This window comes from Choloepus didactylus, chromosome 8, assembly GCF_015220235.1.
Source record: "Choloepus didactylus isolate mChoDid1 chromosome 8, mChoDid1.pri, whole genome shotgun sequence".
NCBI classification, from domain to species: domain Eukaryota; kingdom Metazoa; phylum Chordata; class Mammalia; order Pilosa; family Megalonychidae; genus Choloepus; species Choloepus didactylus.
Window position 1 is genome coordinate 143,175,687 of NC_051314.1, and position 17,806 is coordinate 143,193,492.

At 39.1% G+C, this 17,806-nt stretch overlaps 1 protein-coding gene across 7 annotated transcripts in view; it reads right to left on the reverse strand.

The window, feature by feature from the left end:
• Positions 1-17,806, reverse strand: part of BEND7 (BEN domain containing 7) — an 86,537-nt gene that overhangs the window by 22,825 nt on the left and 45,906 nt on the right. The gene's annotated exons all lie outside the window — the stretch shown is intronic.

Genomic DNA, 17,806 nt, shown 5'->3' on the forward strand with positions numbered 1-17,806 from the left:
ATGGATAAACCTGAAACAAACAAAAAAACATTGCATGAAACAAAACCAAGTTGCAAAAGTAAAGTATGATACTGTTTAAGTAGACTTGTAAATACACAGAACAACAGTAAGTGTGATTTATGATTACACACTTTAGAAGTAAAACAGAAAAACCTGAATGGGAAAGAGACACTCCAAGTTCAGGTTATTGCAGGGTGGGGGGGGGGGGAGGGAAGGGAAGATGGAGGGACACTGATTCTTTAAACTAAAAGGAGAGGGGGGCATGAAATAAATATAATATCTGTTTTAAATCTCAGCAGCCATAGAGAAAATGAATCTCAGAAGATGTCTTCAACACGCTCGAGATGAGGAGGGAACTGTTATTTCCACATCTGATATGGTGGGGACAAGTGTCTTTCTTCAACTCGGTCTATGAATGAATCAGAAAATGTCTTCTAGGCTTGTGCCCTGAAGATGCCGGTGTTGATGAGATCTCCACCATACTTCTTATATTCACTCCCTCTCGGTGTAAGCACCAAAAGCTATCATTTAAAGAGAGCGGGAAGACGCCGTACTCTGCTGGCTGGGAATAACAGAATCACAGCATCTATGTCCCCCTTCAGGCCTGGGTTCAAATGCGACCTCCTCAAACAAGCCTCCAGAATGCTAATTTAAGCGGTGATTTTTGTAATAACTTGATGCTTAGTGTGCAGTTAGACTCAGAGCTCGATAAGGGCAGACACTGCGTCTGCCTGGTTCACTGCTGGCACCTAACAGGCAAACATAAACGTGTTTACTGAAAGAATCAATAGCAGAAACTTTTTTCTCTGGTCTGTGATTTAATGCAAAAGAACTGAAGAAAGAATGCCTACAGTAACTAGCCAAAGGTTCTGAATTCGTGGAACCCTGAGGTTCATTTTGGACTTGATCTAACAAGAATTTAGGAAAGTTCGTCAACTCATCCACCTAAAAATGAAGTCTTTAAGTTAAAAATTAGTTAAGGAAATGCAGTAATGCGACAGTGAGGTATTTCCTGGTGAAGTGAGGCTATCCTACTGAATCACTTGAGGGTGGTTCCCAGGCAGCCACAATCACAGTCTAACACCCAGCCCCTCATTGCTGACTCTAATTTGGGGCTGCTTATGTTCAGGCCCTAGATAGACCATAAACTTGATTCCTAGCATACTTATTTAACTCTTTAGGTGTACTTCTGAGAATTTAGACTAAAATTACTGAACCACAGAATTTCTGAATTGGAAGGGACTTCAAAAATTAGATAAGCCACACCTTCTGGAGAACGAAAATGATGTTTAATGAATTAAATATAGAATCGGGGTAAATCTACTTCCCACAATGTTCTTTTCACTATCTCCAAGCCGGCGGGACTCTGAGATCTGAACAATCTTGTTTAATCACAGCAACTCTCAAAGATTTGAGGCCAGAGCAGTTTGGAGGAGAAGGACAATATATATCTGTATTAGTTAGGATTCTCTAGGGAAACAGATCAACAAGAGCTATCTATAAATATAAGATTTATAAAAGTGTCTCACGCAACTGTGGGGATGCACGAGTCCAAATTCCGTAGGGCAGGCAGCAAACCGGCAACTCCAATGAAGATGTTTGATGAACTCCTCAGGAAATGAACTGGCAACTTTGATGAACTCCTCAGGAAACGCTTCACTGTTAGCCGAAGAAGTGGTGAAGGTCCTCTATCTGCCTTGCTTAAAAGTCTTCAGCTGATTGGATTAAATCCAGCTGACTGCATTCTCCCATTATGGAAGACATGCCCTTCGTTGATGTAATCAGTCACAGCTGCAGCCAACTGACCGATGATTTAATAAACCAGCCTTCTGGTTTATTAACCAGCCACAAATGTCCTTGCAGTAACGGTTAGGCCAGTGCTTGCTTTAACAGACACTTGGGTACCATCTCCTGGCCAAGTTGACACATGAACCTAACCATCACAATATCCTGTCTTCCTTAACTAATTAGTTTTTGCTAAAATGACATCTATGTCTAAAAGAAAGTGCTGTAAATGCCTATAGAGGTTTCTCAAATTAAACAAAGTTCATTTTAATTTACCCCAATTTAAGAGAGCCCAAGCAGAGCTCATTTATAATACAACTATTGGGAAACATGATTAACACTTTCCTTTTTATAATGTGTTATTTCAAGGGAATTGATTTTGCCTGCTAAAAATGAAGATCTGGGTAATAACAAGCTTTGATGTAAGGATATTCTACTATTTACACAATTTTTAGGCAAAAAAAAATGTTTCAAAAATCATAGATTTATAGAAATCCTACTTGGAATGCAACTTGGAAATATTTAGTATAACTCATCTATTTTATAGCTCCAGAAGCTGGTGCTTAGGGAAAACCACACTGAGAAGATTGAGAACCATCAGCTCAAAGAATTCGGCAAGTGGCCTAGAGTCACACACACATTAAAGCTCCTCTTTGCCAAGGACTTACCCTGCAGATCATTGCCTAGCTTATGTGTTGTTTAAGTAGCGAATGAGCGGAAGGTCATGTGTTGTCCTCCCAGGTTCCTAAAGGGAGGGTTTCTCAGTGTGCGAGATGTGGAAGTCACTGCTTGGTCAGTGAGTCTGGACACAGTCCTGACAGTGCAGGAATCAGTTCTGGTACATTCAGGAAGTTCCACCTAAATCCACAGATGGCCAAGGTGGGAAGGACTAATGGTGCTGAGTGGGAAAGCAGTGGTGGTGAAGGTGGTTCAATACACTGCCCTGTCCCCAGCACTGTGTACCATGGACATCAGGGTGGAGATGTTGGAGCATTAGGGCCAGGCTGAGGCCTCAGAGGTAGGACTTCATTTCTCGTTCTTTTTTACATGGTGACAATCCCTTCTAGCTAAAGTTTAGGAAAACTTTACACTCACATTTTGAGGCTGACAATAAAAAAGTTCTCAAAGTTTTATTTGATACTTTCTCTTCAAGGCACCAAGTTGCTATGGTGATGAATGCTTGAAAACCACAGGGAAGGGACTGTAGGAAGATGGCACAGTAGAAAGCTCCAGGAATTTGCCCCTTTACCGAAACAACCATTGAACTGGCAGGAACTGTCTGAATCAACTACTTTGGAACTCTGGAGTCTAGCGGAACACTGTGCAGCACCGAGGAAAGGGCTGGTGAATTGTGGTTTGTATCAGTGAATTTCATCCTTCACGCAGTGGTCACACTCCCACCCCCATCTCCCAGCCACGTGATGGGCGGCAGTGGGGACTGCACCCTGGGATCCTGGTAGAGCCTCCTGGTGCCAGGCTATAAGGACCTAGTCCTCCAACATCCAGGGGAGTGTGGTCTGACCGCTGATCACTGCTTTGGAGCAGCTACTTCAGACAGCAGGCTGCACCCTCTTCCCCTCTGCTCCCTCCTCCCCCCCCCCCCCCCAGCTCTGAGAGTGGCCATTGTTCCAATTGCCCCAGTCTTAGAAAACGGCAGAAGAGTCTTAAAGGGACAGTGCCTATTTTTCCCCCCTCTTTCACTCTCTATTTGGGAGCAAAAATACTTTGGAAAAGTCACAAATTGACAGGTCCAGCCCTCAACAACAGCAATACCAAATTCTAGCAATCCCAGTGGAGTGGGAGAACTAGATTTTCAGAGTTATAACAACATACTAATCAGAATGTCCAGTTCTCAACAAAAAAAAATTACAAAACACATAAAGAAACAGGAAAGTATGGCCCATTCAGAGGAAAAAAAGAATTTGCCAGAAAGCATCCCTGAGGATGCCCAGACATTGAAACTATTAGTCAAAGACTTTAAATCAGCTATCTTAAATACGTTCAATGAGCTAAAGGAAACAATACAAAAAGAACTAAAGGAAATTAGGAAAATGTTACCTGAACAAAATAACAGATGGAAATTATAAAAAGAAACCAAGCAGAAATTTTGAAGCTACAAAGTATAGTAATTGAAATAAAAAACTCATTATATGGATTCGACAGCAGATTTGAACAGGCAAAAGGATTGGAGGATCTGAAGATAAGATTATAGAAATTATCCAGCGTGAGGAGCAGAAAGAAAAAGTATGAAGAAAAATGAGCAGAGGCTGAGGGACCTGTGGGACTCCGTCAAGTGTACCAACATGTGCATCACTGGATTCCCAGAAGGAAAGAAAGAGAATAGAAAAAGTATTTGCAGAAATGATGGCCGAAAACTACCCAAATCTGGGGACAGACATGAATATAGTTTAAGATGTTCACTGCAATTACAAAGGTATCCACTATGAATGTAACTTAAAAATATAGAGAGAAGGACAGAAGGGAATCAAATGATACACTACAAAAAAGCAACTAAATACAAAAAAATGCAGTAATGGAGTAAGTAGGAACCAAAAACTTACATATGAAAATAAACAGTAAATGGCAGAAGTAATTCCCTCCATCTCAGATATTCCCTTAGATGTCAAGTGGATTAAACACCCCATTAAAAGGCAGAGATTGTCAGATTGGATGTAAAAGCATGATCCATCTATATACTGTCTATAAGAGACTCAATTTAGGTAGAAAGACACAAAGAGATTGAAAATGAAAGGGTGGAAACAGATAGTCCAGGCAAACAGTAATCAAAAGAGAGCCAGGGTGATTATATAATTGTCAGACAAAACAGGCTTTAAGTCAAAAAAGATTATAAGAGACCAAGATTATAAGAAACATTGATAAAAGTTTCAATAAAACAAAAAGATATAATGATAATAAACATATATGTACCTCACAATGGAGCCCTAAAATAGATGAAGCCAAAACAGACTGAACTGAAAGGAGAAAGTTCTGCAATAATAGTTGGAGACTTCAGTACCTTTTTTAGTAATTGATAGAACATCTAAAGCAGAAGATCAATAAAGAAACAGAGGACTTGAACAACACAATTAGACTTAATGGATATACATAGAACAATCCACCCAACAACAGCAGAATATACATTATCCTCAAGTGCACATGAAACATTTTCTAAGGTAGACCATAAGTTAGGCCTAAAAAATATTGAAATCAGACAACATATCTTCTCAGAACACAATGGAATAAAGACAGAAATCAGTAACAGAAGGAAAACTGGAAATTTTATAATATATGGAAATTAAAAAACACATTCTTGAACAACCAGTGGCTTGAAGAAGAAATCACAAGGGAAATTAGGAAATATCTTGAGGCAAATGATAATGAAAACACAACATATTAAAACTTATGGGATGCAGCGAAGGCGGTGCTCAGGGGGAAACTTACAGCTCTAAATGCCTATATTAAAAAAGAAGAAAGGTCATAAATCAATAACCTAACCTTACACCTAAAGAAACTAGAACAAGAAGAGCAACTGAAACCCGAAGTTAGTAAAAGGAAGGAAATAGTAAAGATTAGAGCAGAGATAAATGAAATGGAGAATACAAAACAATAGAGAGAATTAACCAAACAAAAAGTTGGCATTTTGAAAAGATCAATAAAATCAACAACCCTTTAGCCAGACTGACAAAGAAAAAGTAAGAGAGGACATAACTAAAATAAGGAATGAAAATGGAGACATTTCTACTGACCTTACAGAATAACAGGTTTATAAGAGAGTACTATGAACAAGTATATGACAACAAATTAGAAAACCTAGATGATGTTTTCCTAGAAACATACAAATTATCTAACTTGAGACAGGAAGAAATAGAAAATTTGCATAGAGCTATAACAAGAGATTCAGTCATTAATCAAAATCCTCCCAACAAAGAAAACTACAGGATGAGATGGTTTCAACTGCTGGATTCCAGCAAACATTTAAAGAAGATTCAACACAAATTCTTCCCAAACTTGTTCAAAAAATAGAAGAGGAGGGGTTACTTCCTATATCATTCTATGAGTCCAGCATTACCCTGATACCAAAACCACATAAAGAAGGCACAAAAAACCAGAAAATTACAGACCAACATTCATTATGAATATAGATGCAAAAATCCTCAACAAAATATTGGCAAACCAAATCCAACTGTACATGAAAATAATTATACAGCATGACCAAGGAGCATTTATTCCAGGAATGCAAGGATAGTTAAATGTAAGAAAATTAATGTAACATACCATTTTAAAAGAATGAAGGAAAAAAACCACACGTGATTAACAGACACAGAAGAGGTATTTGACAAAATCCAACATCCTTTCATGATTAAAAAAAAAAAAACACTCAAAAAAGAAGGAATAGAAGGGAACTTTCACAATGATAAAGGGCATTTATGGGGGAAAAACAAACAAACAAACAAACAAAAAACACCAGAAATATTATACTCTGTGACAAAAGCCTGAGAGCTTTCCCCTAAGATCAGGAACAAGACAAAGATGCTTGCTGTCACCACTTCGTTCAATATTGTACTGAAAGCTCTAGCAAGAGTAATCAGACAAGAGAATGAAAGAAAAGGCATCCAGACTGGAAAGGAAGAAGTTAAATTATCCCTGTTTGCAGATGACATAATCCTATATATTGAAAATCCCAAAGAATCTACAAGAAAGCTACTAAAACTAATAAATAAATTCAATCAAAGTTGCAGGTACAAGATAAACATACAGAAGTCAGCTGGGTTCCTATACACCAGTAATGAACAATCTGAAAAAGAAATCAAGAAAACAATTACAATAGCATTTACAAGATAAAATACCTGGGAATAAATTTAACAAAGGATATGAAAGACTTGTACACTAAAAACTAAAATTGCTGAAAGAAATTAAAGAAGACCTAAATAAATGGCAAGACATCCTGTGTTCATGAATTGGAAGATTTAACACTGTAAGGATGTCAATATTGCCCAAAGTGATCTACAAATTCAATGCAATTCCTATCAAAACCCCAGCAGACTTTTTTGCAGAAATGGAAAAGCTGATCCTCAAATTCTTATGGAATTGAAAGGGGCTGTGAATAGCTAAAACCACCTTGAAAAAGAACATAGTTGAAAAACTTACACTTCCTGATTTCAAAACTTACTACAAAGCTACAGTAACTAAAACAGTGTGGTACTGGTATAAGGATAGACATATAGACCAATGGAATAGAATTGAGAGTCCAAAATTAAATCCATACATGTATGGCCAGTTGATTTTCAATAAGGATGCCAAGTCCATTCAATGGGAAAAGAATACTTTCTTCAACAAATGTTGCTGGGAAACTTGAAATCCACCTACAAAAGGATGAATATGGACCACTATCTCTCACACATACAAAAATTAATTCAAAATGGATCAATGACCTAAATATAAGAATGTAAGAGCTAATACTATAAAATTTTACCAGAAAACAGGGAAATATCTTCAAGAATTTGTAGCAGGCAATGGGTCTTTAGATTTTACAACAGGATAAACCAAGAAAGAAAAAAATTATATAAAATGGACTTCATCAAATTTAAAAACTTTTACGCATTAAAGGACATTATCAAGAAAGTGAAAAGACAACCCATGAAGTAGGAGAAAATATCTGGAAAACCATATATTCAATAAGGGTTTAATATCCAGAATATAAAAAGAACTAGGATGGCTATTATCAAAAAACTGAAAATAAGTGTTGGTGAGGATGCAGAGAAATAGGAACCCTTTTTGGTGGGTATGCCAGTTTGAATGTACTATGACCCCCAAAAGGCCATATCTTTGATGAAATCTTGTGTGGGCAGACTAATATTAGTGTTGATTAGATTGTAATTCTTTGATTGTTTCCATGGAGATGTGACCCACCCAACTATAGGTGATAACTCCGATTACATAATTTCCATGGAGATGTGGCCCTGCCCACTCAGTGTGGGCCTTGATTAGTTCACTGGAGCACTGTATAGCTCAGACAGAAGGAGCGAGCTTGCTACAGCCAAGAGGGACACTTTGAAGAAGGCACAGGAGCTGAGAGAGGAGCTACAGATGACAGACAGTTTGAAGACAGCCGCTGAAAGCAGACTTTTGCTCTGGAGAAGCTAAGAGAGGACAAATGCCCCAAGAGCAACTAAGAGTGACATTTTTGAGGAGCTGCAGCCTAGAGAGGAACGTCCTGGGAGAAAGCCATTTTGAAACAAGAACTCTGGAGCAGACACCAGCCATGTGCCTTCCCAGCTAACAGAGGTTTTCCGGACGCTATTGGCCATCTTCCAGTGAAGATACCCAATTGTTGATGTCTTACATTGGACACTTTATGGCCTTAAAACTGTAACTTTGTAACCAAATAAACCCCCTTTATAAAAGCCAATCCATTTCTGGTATTTTGCTTAACGGCAGCATTAGCAAATGAACAGTAGGAATGTAAAATTGTGCAGCCACTGTGGAAAACAGCTAGGGTTCCTCATAAAATTAAACAGAATCACCTATTACCCAGTAATATCCCTCCTAGATATATACCCCAAAGAAGTGAAAGCAGGGACTCTGACAAATACTTGTACACCAATGTTCATCACAGCATTATTTACAATAGCCAAAGGGTGGAGACAACCGAAGTGTCCACCAACAAATGAATGGCTAAGCAAAGTGTGGTCCCTCCGTACAACGGAAGCGAAGGGCTGATGCCCGCACAACATGGAAGAAGACCGAAGGCATCGCATGCGTGAAATAAGCCAGACACAAAAGGGCAAATATGGTGTGATTTGTCTTACACGAAATACTTACAATAAGCCAATTTAGACACACAAAGTAGAGAAGTGGTCACCAGGAGTCAGAGGAGGGAAGAAGGGGGAGTTACTGCTAAACGAAGATGAGTTTTGGTTTGGGATGATAAAGAGAGTCTGGAAATAGCAGAGAGAGGCACACAGTACTGTCAATGTACTTAATGCCAAGCAACTGCCCACTTAAAATGGTTAAATGATTTTTAGGTTATGTGTAGTTTTACTACAATTAAAAATCAAAGTATTTAAAAAGACATGGATGGATAGATACACTGATGTATCAAGATGTCTTGAGACAGTAAAAATAGGAAAGGCACAGAAGCCCATTATTGGATTTATTTAAACCCAAATTCCACAATAAAACTATTATACTTCACCTTTTGAAGATGACTAATCTCTGGTATGAAAAGAAAGGCATGACAAACTATACCTTCCATTTTGCAGGAAGTGGACACTGGCCTTTGATATTTAACTAGAATCAATGCTTTCAGAGTCCCTGCTGAATACACTTTGGTCTTATACTTGGGATCACCTTGAAGTTTTTCACTGACAAGGCCATACCACCCTTGACTGCCACACACCCTCTGATCTGTCTGCTGCTGTTCCTCTAATCTTCATATTTATAGTCTGTCTTTTTGAATTTCAGCTGCCCTTTTCCAACTTGTCATGGAGAAGTTGTGTAGTTATCTTGTTATTCCTGCTGTATACATAACCAATGCAGCGAAGTTGTGTTTCCATTTTTTTAAACAACATCTTTTTCAATAAAGATAAATTGCTCCCTCCCTCCCTCTTTTCTTCCTTCTCATATTTATTGAACATTAATTTTGTAAATGGCTCTGTTTCACATACCAAGAAATTTAAAGAGCAGATACAAAACGTGATGTCTGCTCCAGAGGAGCTTACAGTCTTGCCAAGAAGATGAGCTGCCCAAACATGGATAGCAGGACCACACATCCTGATGGGTCCAGGACAGTTCAAGATTAAAATGCCTGTTTTCCCTGTGAAATCATTAACAGCACCACTTTCATTCTCAAAAATGTCCCAATTTGGGCAAGAAGTTATATGTATGGCCATCCTCCACACAAACCATTAGGGCCAAGGCAAAGGGTTAAGATTTATTACAAAACTATGTAAAGGTAATAAGAACGACAGAAAATCAGAGAAAGGGGAAGTCCGTTTAGGCATGTGGAGAAAGGCTCATGGTAGCGGTGATGGGACTTCAGCCAGACCATCAAGAACAACCTGCATTCATCCAGAAAGAGAGAAGAGTATCACCACTCGGGAGAACGGCCTAACCAAAGTCTGGAATTAGTATGTGATGCTTGAGAATCAGTGCCAGAACTGGGAAACATGGGTGCAAGGAGAGAGAAGCCAGGTTATGGGGAGCCTGGGGGAGGCCAAAGGGAGCCGAGCAGGAAAATGATGGCATGAGTTTTGCTTTAGAAGTGTAACTTGGTTGTTAGTCACAGTATGAACAGGAAGGGGAAAATGAGGACAGGGAGGATGTTGAGAGAGGCTTTTGCAGAATTTCAAAACTAAGGCAATGAAGGGTGTTCAGTGCCAGAAGCCCCAGGCCCCCATTAGGTGGGTAAGAAGGACCAGCAGGACAACACCTGGCCCTTTAGCAAGAGGCCAGGCCCAGCCCCAGCCCCGTGATTTCGCTGGAACACTCCGCATGTCCTAGCTCCCACTGCCACCCACTTCATGTGTTCCCGGCTGGGCTGATTCGAAACGGTGCATGTGCGTGGTGGTGCTGAAGAGGGGTGGGAGGGAGGCTCTTGATACGATCAATACTGAATCTACCCTGTGGTACAGGGTTGACGAGGGAACCGCCATAAATAGGTTTCTGAGAAATACCACGAGCTGAGTGGAAAGGTGTCAACACCTAACCAAGAGCAGGATGCAAGAAAGAAGAACCTGGAAACAAGTAACAGAAGACTTGACTGGGGGCACTGTCAGCGGGAAGACCGACTAATTCCAAGAGGCAGCAGGGCTCGCTTCTAAGGCGACTTTTGGTCTTCCACAAAGATGACTTAAGGACAGCCGAGGGCAGTTTTAAATGAGTCTATGGATTTTTAGGGGGTTTTCTTAACAGAAGCCAACATATATCCTTAGTGTTTTTTTGTTTTTTTGTGTGTGTGTGTGGGTTTACCATTAGCCCATAGCACTATGGTAACTAAAAATATTCCATGATCATTCGCATATACACTTCTCAAACAGAAATACAAGCAAACACACTTCCCAAATCTCTCAAGATTTTTGACACACACCTGGTCCAAGACAGATTATCAATATCTGTTCACGGAATAAGAATGAAATGTTGGCTGGATTACTGGTACCAATCAAAGGTCCAGGAGAAAAGCTACAAAGAATGTAATGACCAATTCTGGACTTATTGTACAATTCTGCTTTCCTACCAAGAGAAGGAAAATAGGAGGATGTGGCATTACCTTAGGATGTTGAGATGGGCCAACCAATTCAGGAAGTTAGAAAGAAGGACATAGGCTGTGCAGAAAACACTGCTTTCCTATGTTCAGGGACAAGGCTAGCCCACATAGCCAAATCAGAAAGGTGTCCCTTCCTCAAGACATTTTGCTCACACCTGCCAGAAAACAGTCTTAGTAAATACACAAATCTACAGGGTTAACAACAGGAATGGTGCCCAGTAATGTTGCCAATGGAAAGTCATACTATGGTGGCCCTGTTCATGCTACAGGAACTTATTTCTTTTGACAAAAGGCTGTTTTTGTTACCAATGTCAGCCCTAACAGTGGTGTTAAAATGCAGGTTTTGTAAGAATTTGGTAACCAGGATTTAGAGTTGAATCCTTTCTTTAGCCAGGAAGACGAGCTGCCCAAACAGAATGGCTAAAGAAAAAGCAATAAAAACCAAAATCATCTTAACAAATTTCTTCACATTCCCATTTGCTCCATATGTAGCAAAGAAACAGATCTACAGTTTTGAGGAAGATGAGAGTTCTCTTTTGAGCATATGGAAGACCAGTGACTAAGCAGGGACAGACATCAGACTCACTGTGGTGGTTTGAAGCTGGCTGTACCCTAGAAAAGCATGTGCTTAAAGTTAATCCATTCCTGTGGATGTGGACCCATTGTAAGTAGGGCCTCTTGATGAGGATACTTCAGTTAAGGTGTGGCCCACCTCATTCAGCATGGATCTTAACTCTCTTACTAGAAACCTTTATAAACAGAATGCAGAGAGAGAATAAGAGAGAGAGAGAGAGAGAGAGAGAGAGAGAGAGAGAGAACCCCACAGAAGCAAGAAGCTGCAAGCAATGAAACCCAGAAGAGAAGGGAGAGCCCAGCAGAGGCTGTCATGTGCGTTGCCATGTGGCAGAGGAGCCAAGGATCACTGGTAGCTGGTCTTTAGGAACAAAATGTTGCCTTGATGATGCCTTGATTTGGATATTTTTCTCAGCCTCAAAACTGTAAGCTAATAAGTTCCCATTTTTAAAAACCAACCCATTTTATGGTATCTGTTTTCAGCAGCCTAGGAGACTAAAACACTCACTGATTCAGTAGGTATCTTTAAGAAGCAACTTTTAAGCAGCGCAGCTCTGGCTGAAAACCCTGGGGGTAAACTATGTTTGAGTCCTATCATTGGCATTATATTCATGAAGTTAAACATTCTAAGGCAAATAGGTTGGTGAGGATTCACAGCCCACCAATTAGAACAGGCTTGAAACACTTCTGGAGGCAAAGTGTTTTCATCCAATGTTTTGTTTAGTTTAACCTTCATTCAATTTATTCTCTAGCTAACCTCTTCCACTTTCTTTGCCTTGGAAATACTTCTCATCTGTCCAGGGCTACTTCAATGTTGCCTGTTTGGTGACGTCTTCTCCTAGATTTAGCACTACCACCTCTGTGCTTCCTCCGCTAATTTGGTAGTGGGTTTTTGCCATTTACTGGATTCTGCTGTGGAGAAGGTTCAACATTAAGGCGCAGTGTTCACATGTCTGCAGCCACTAGACTGCACACTCCCTAAGGTTGGGGCCAAGTCTCACTCAGTCTCATGTCACCAGTTCCTGGCTCACCATAGGTGGGCAATGAAGGTTTGTGTTGTTGCCACAGATTTCATGCCTACTGATAAGGTCAATGAAAATACTGCAGAGATTTTGGTGTTCTCATGGTTTTGCCAGTATCTGATAGGCACTGTTTGGTGAAGAACTTGGCTGGACAAAGTGCTCCAAACAGGCAACCAAGGAGACCCTGGTCCAGAGCTTGTCAGAGTGGACTATATTTTCTTCAAGACTGTCATGACTAGGCCGTATGAAAAACTATACGGCATTTGTTTAGTGACGCACACGTTACGAGTTGTGCTGAAGTCTGGCAATGCCCTTCTGCCACCTTGGGGAGCTAGGCAGTTATTCGGTCAAGTTCTGGCGAGGCAGCATGTCTGAAACCAGGACCCTTGTGTGATGTCACAGACAGACACATGTAAACATACAGGTTCAAAGAAGAAGGGCTACTGACACTGCTGCCTCCTCTTCTGGTCCAGGAGACAGAGCTCACAGAAGGGCTGTCACCTGCCTCCACTGTAAATGGAAGGCTCAGGAGCTGGGAGGTACTGCTTCTCCAGGGGTTGGGGGCTGAAGTCAATCTGGACCAGAATCACCCATGGTTGCCTGTTCAAAGTTCAGATTTCTGGGACTACCCTAGACCTACTGAATCAATCTTCTAAGGATGGAACCTAGAAACTGACTTTGAAACCAGCACCCCAGGTAATTCTGATGCACACTAAAATTTCGGAACCACTACGGAAGGGGTTGAACAGAAAAGCTAAGATTCAACATAACCTATCTGTCAGGACCTCCACAGAAAGTGGGAAAATATAAACGACAGCAAGGTAATAGTCACATACATGCCTGACAGGCAAGCCCTATTACTGATGTAATTATATGGTGTTACAGTTTATATCATTTTATTGTTTTATATTATATAATCATATAATAATTTAACAAATGGTTGCTTATCCTCCAAAAGGACTCTTGAATTAAAGGATTCACCAATTGGTTCTAGTTGGAAAACATTTAACCTAGACTATAACTTACATACAACTTTGAAAGACAGTGTTACTTCCAAAGCAATTTCTTTGTGGTTCTGAGTACAGAAGAGTTTCAGAAGTATCTCCTTCCCTAAGGAAGGGCTCAAACTCCTATTTTCCTCCCTAGCATGTTGGGACTGATTCTCAGTATTTTTAAGGAAAGAACTGCCCTTGACACTAGTAAATAAAATCAAAGTATAGCTACACTTTAACGAGATACTCACTTGGAATGTGTTTTGCATAACAATAACTGTCTGGCCATTTAAAATAATTAGTATGGCCATCTTCCCAATGGAATCTGTAAATAATTCAAAAGCTAAAATCTAAGCTACAAGTTTAAATATGGGACAGCTTTCTTTTCAATTACTCCTCATAGAAGGTGTAAAATGTGCTATAAACTAGCTCGGAAGTCAGAGACTACCGGCTCCATCCACCACTTACTAGCTGTTGAACTAAATAATTCAGCTTACTTAATTCCTCATAGCCTTGGTTTCCTCTCATCAACACTGTAGTAACTGTAAGAATTAAATGACATAAATGTATGTGAAGGGCCAGATGTATGAGAGCACTGAGTAAACATTAGTTACTAATATTACTTTTAAAAATTGAAATCCAAGATGATATTTCAGCTTTAGTCTTAGGAGTTCTGAGAACTCATAGATGTTACAATGAAAAAATTAATAATACATCACATGTAAATTCACCACCAATCAAATTAAGTCTATACAAGATCAAATAGAAAATGGACCTTCCCTTTTTTAAATTAAATCCCAATAAACGAATGATGATGTATCATAAAAATAGAAAATAAAGTATTATAAAGTGACCAAAATGGACCCTATAAGTTTGTAGAGTCACTGGAATACAGCAAGAGGTTTGGGGTTCAGTTCAGCTGAGCCTGAGAAAGGGTGACGTCAACCGTGGTCAGGTTTTCTAACCTTGGTAATTTTCTGGAGCATCCCCTCCCAGAGGACACTCTGATCTCAGGAGCCTCCAGGAGACCCTCAGTGCTGGTATCTTCCCAGGAGACATGTCCGGGAGTAAACCAAGAGCAGTCAACTAGCTTTTTCACTTGACATGCACAGGCATTTCCTATGAATGCAGGAGGAGTCAAGAATCCAGCACAGTCTGCCAGCAATAAAACTTTCTCGACTAATCACTGTGCAATTAAAAATCATAACCCAGGTTCTAAGAACTGCTTTATTTTTGCAACTACATTTTCTGAAGAGCATTCCAAGAGTCAGTGACAGAGCAATACTTAGATAACTCTCACTAAGTCAAACTGCCTGGTTTACTGAGTACATCAGCTTAAGAATTAGATGGCGGATCAATTCTGGGCTCAGCAGGTACAGTGTGAAAGAAGGAGAGCACACGTGAGCACTAACCTCCACTCCATGCTCTGGCTATAAAATCAATTCTGAATTAGATCCAAGACACTAAACTTTATCCTCAGCACTAAAACCTAGGACTCCATTTAATAAGATCATGAGTTGCTTCTTTCCAGGGTTAAATCCAAAGTGCTTAGGTGAGTGCTTTTAATTAAGGATCCTTTTCATTGCCAATACCTTGTGTCATATTTACAAATGAGTTTTAAAAGAATCACCAGCAAATGTTATCTACTATAAAATAGACGAGAGTATGTGAAAAATATGATCTCAAGAAAGAGGTTTAAATTTTACCTCCAAGATACTGTCATGGGGAATATTAATTATCACTACAAAAATTTTTGTTAATAATCTTCACAATAAACTCTTTTTCAACCCACTTCTGTTCCTATTTATAAGAATTTTATAGATATTGATACATCTTTTTTTCCCACTGTTGTCTTAACCAATCACTTTGTTTGAAACAAAATCTAGCCCCTACTGTTATTTTTACTTCTGATATTTTAAAAAATTGTCCAGGTTGAAGAACTTTTCAAATTAATACAGTACCAGTGTGTTATGCCATAAAGGTTACTGTAAGAAATGCCTAAATATTTAATGTTTGCAAAATCCTTTCTAAGTATGTGGTAGACAGCAAGAAGAACATGGGATAGCCTTGGCACTATTATGTAGAAAGAAACTATTTTCTTACTTTCCCACATTATTCAGATTCAAAAGAGTTGAATCAGGGAAATAAATTTTTCTTTTTAGCTCTAATAATAGCCAAAATAACTGGGTATATTTGTTCTATAGAACCTTCAATTAATAGCTACTTCCAAAAATTACCTTCTATTGCACTATGTGGGTTAGTAGACTCTTAGCCAGTAAAAGTATGGTATGACAAAGGGAAAATGTATAAGGGAGTTAAGAGAGTTGTATTCAAATTTATATTCAGTTTTTGGTTTCCACTTTTTGTTTTCATTGCCCTTCTATTAACTGATAGAACTTTACCACAATTTCCTGATGTCAGTCATTCCAAATTAGTTATGAGAAGACATGAGGCTGGGTGTTTAGTACTAGAGCCATTATGTCAATAAAATGAAACCAAAGTCAAGGTAAAAAATTAAAACCTATATCTAGTCACTTACCCAACATAGTTATTGAAGCCCTACTATGTGCAAAGCTCTTGGTGAAGTATGACAGATAGCAATAAAAAATACTTCAGGCAGAGCTTGTCCATAAGGTGCTTATAAGAAATTATGAGAATAAATCAGGTAAAAACATCAGCTGACCGGAATGAACAGAATATCCTTACAAGAAAAACAAACCTGACACCATACACATACCTTGAAGAATGCAGGCTTGTGCCCCTCATGGTTAATGGTGGTCACCTCTGAAGACCTGCATTATGCTTTCTACACACTTGTTTCCATGATTTGGATTTTTGTTTTACAACCATATATTATTTTTGTAATCAGGAAAATCAATCAAGATAAAAATATATGTCTTTAAACAAACACTGCAAGGAAATAAAGGTATATAAAATACTTGTTGACCTAGGTTTTTGGTGGCTTATGGTGAATTGCTGACTGTTTTAGAGTTATTTTGTTATTGTTCTATTAGAATTTCAATGACAGACTTAAAAAGAAAGAAGAATATGGAAATCTTAAGTTCTTTAGTTTGAATAACTTGTTTTATTACGTATTAGAACAGAGGTCTCACTGCCATTTCTATTCCTAGCTTAAGAGTAGGGCAGTGAAGAAAATTAAGGCATGCCCTCTAGTTCTGTTTGTAACATATTTTTTGGAATTCTTGTATAATGTCCAATCTAGACAGAAAATGGTAGAATAAACCTGTATCAGTCTACCTGTGATGGTATATTTCAATACCATCTATTATTAGGGTAACCTTTCTACTGTCCTTAAAATGAAACATGGGCATTTATGGTTACCTAATTTCCAAGTGCTTTTATGATGTTAATATACTGTCCTGAAAAAAAGAAAAGTAAAACAATTCCCGGCTGCCTTTCAGGGTGTCTGAAAGTGTCAGCAATGAAAAGCATCATCAGCCTTGACCTTCGTGTTTCAAGAGGGCCCCAGCCACAGCCAATCGTAATGGGGCCCTCCTGCCCTGCACCAAACCCCACCCACCTCGCTGACCATTTTCCAAATCCCATAATCTCGTGTTTACTGTCACTCCTGGCTGTATCATTCTTTCTAGAAACAGCATAGACTGTTATATCTCTGTGGCTTTTCCTATTTAATGCAACTCAGCAACTGTCACTTTACGTGAAAAAATTCTGGTGGAGAATGAAGAGTTTTCTGTTAATGAAGGCTTGGGTCCTTTTGGCCATGAACAAAGGTTGTCTGGTATTTGCTAACTCCATTTGAAAATAGCATCATTTGGAAAATTAATGGTGGATTCCCACGCATCCTTCAAGCACTACTAAATTCATGTACCCATTTTGCAAAATAATGGGGAGCAGAAGAGGAGAGGACAGGCTCTCTGCATCCGGTCCCACTCCACAAGCCAGGCAATACAGGAATTGAGCCTGCGGCAAACATCCTAATCACTTATTCTAATTTGAATTAAGGCCAGGTTCAAAATTTCATTTTCATGGTACTCCTGTTTATATTTGACAATTCGTTTGTGTTCTTTAAAAAAATAATGTTTAAACACCTCTATTTCCTAAAACTCATCAGAGCCCTAAATAAAGACATTTTAAAGTTAAGAAACAGGTCTAGGGTATGGGACTGGATACAAAGGAGACAGACTCAC